Raw genomic sequence first — 2,264 nt, 5'->3', positions numbered from 1 at the left:
GTTTCTTACATGCAAAAAACACATATCATTTTTATAAAATAAATTGGAGGAATTTCCTCCTATCCAGTTTAGAGGAAAACTTTGTCCAACAATATTACATAAGTCTCTATTTATAGTGAGACAATGAATAATGAGTAATAAACTCAAATAAAGATCATGTTCTATCAACATGGTTCTTTCGTATTTACAACCCTAACCGTCTCTTTTCTCTCTAGCCACCAGAGAGAAAAGCGAAACCCTCCAGCCACATAGGAGAGGAGGGTTGGCCGTTTGGCTGCCTCCTTCCTCCCCTCGTCCTCCTCGCTCCGGTACTAGTTATTTACCTGATGCCCTAGCTCTGGTGCCTCCTCTCTTCCCCTTCCTTGCCGCTCCTTTTCCCCTCTGTTTTTCTCCGTTTTTGACCCTTCCCTGCTGCTTTTCTTCCCCCACCTTCATTTTCTGCAGCGGGCTCCTTGGCAATGTTTTGGCTCTTTGTGGATTCGGATTTTGTCTGTGGTCGCCGCTGACCTGTGTCGCCGCTTCGCTGCCCGCTATTAGGGTTTTCTTTCATGCGTCCCCACCGCGTTGAGCTCCCACGCCCCTTATGTGGCGGTTTCCGGCCTACACGGGTCCGGCTCCCTTCCGGCTACCGTCTTCCCACTTTGTGCTCTGTTTCCTTGTTTTTTTCCTGCTTTGGTGGTTCCTTGTTGTTTTTTCCCCTTTTTTTCTTGTTTGTGGTTGTTTTCAGGTCCTGCTTTGCCAGTCTTCTTTGCGCCTATTCGCCATCCACTGTCCACTGTTGGGCCTTTCGACGAGTCCCCGCCGCGATGAGCTTCCATCGCCCCTTCGGTTTTCGGTTCCCGGCGTGTGTGTGATTAGAATGTGCTGTTTCTTTTCTTGTTTTATTTCCCTGTTTTGTTGCTTCTTTAAGATGTATTTGTGTTTTGGCGTATGTTTTTTTCCTGTATTGTTTAATTTCCCTGTTTTGTTAGGCTTGTAATAAGGCTTTTTCCTCTCTCACTCGATCTATGTCGCCTTCGGGTTAATTAGTTTTGGTCCAGACCTTTGGGTTGTGGATGTGATCATTATCCTGGCCTTCGAGGAGGAAGAGTTTCGGCATGAGAGTCTTTTCGCTCTCAGGGTCAAGGAATAATTGCTATCCATGCATTTGGTTGAGTCTGTCTGTCACAGATCTAATACTAAATCTGATTTTAGTCATGGGTTAGCGGATTGGTCTCGAATCTTGTACTAAACCTGGTAATCTTGTAGCTTTATGTTATGGTTGCTTCAGAACTTTGCTCTGTGATGTAAGAGCGTTATACTCGTGGTATTATTGAATAAAATGTTATGTTTTTCTCAAAAAAAAAAAAAAAAAACTCAAATAAACCCTAAAATATATAAAGAATAATAAATCCTACGAAAGAAATAAAATAAGAAAAATTTAAAATATTCTAACGAATGAAATAATATATTCTAAATATTCTAAGATATTCTAACATTCTTTCAAAATCAAAGTATAAGCTTGAGTTTGGAAAATAGAATAAATTAAAGGCATTCGAAGTCGATGATTGGATCAAGTCAGTGTTAGCGAGAAAGGCTGAAACTGCCTGTTGGCTAAAAGAATCCGTTGAAAGGCCAAACAATTAAAAAACATGGGAAGGGCCAATACGCATTGTGCCAAGGTTAGAAAGGCTGACAATAACGACAGGAGAAATACCGAAAAATAAAGACAAAAGGGGTTATTACCCAGCCATTTGCGTGGGGTCCTAATTATTCGGCATTTTCCATGATGCAATCGCTGCTGTCAAATTTGTTCAGCTGTCGAATTCTAGTTCGCTTTATTCGATCGATCTGTTTCATTTTCCGGTTTGATTAATTAATGTTTATTGTTTTCCTGATTGTACGTGCAAGGTCTTGGATTATCCCAAGAAACCATAATAAAGTCGCTTATTTACTACATGTGCCGGCCAAACATAAGCTATTGTATTGATTTCACAATAGTTCAAAGATTTTCTATTATATTTTATATTCATTATTCTATTGAGGTATTTGTCGATTCGCATTAGGAGTTGCTTTCTAATGGCATAAAAAATGTGCATAATATGTGAGCCTTGAGACTTTAAAGTATCATTCACACCCAGAAACCAAAGGTTGACAAATTTGTCCAAACGTTATTTTCCCAGAAAATTTAACATCAATTTACGCAAGAGTTTGTTGGCAGCGAACAATTTCAATTAATTCAAATTCTTGAAAAAGACAAAGCAAGTATTACCCGAGGTTTAAAG

This window comes from Corylus avellana, chromosome ca2 (genome assembly GCF_901000735.1).
Source record: "Corylus avellana chromosome ca2, CavTom2PMs-1.0".
Lineage (NCBI taxonomy): Eukaryota > Viridiplantae > Streptophyta > Magnoliopsida > Fagales > Betulaceae > Corylus > Corylus avellana.
The sequence above is the reverse complement of the archived record's forward strand: the minus strand, read 5'-3'. Positions refer to the sequence as shown.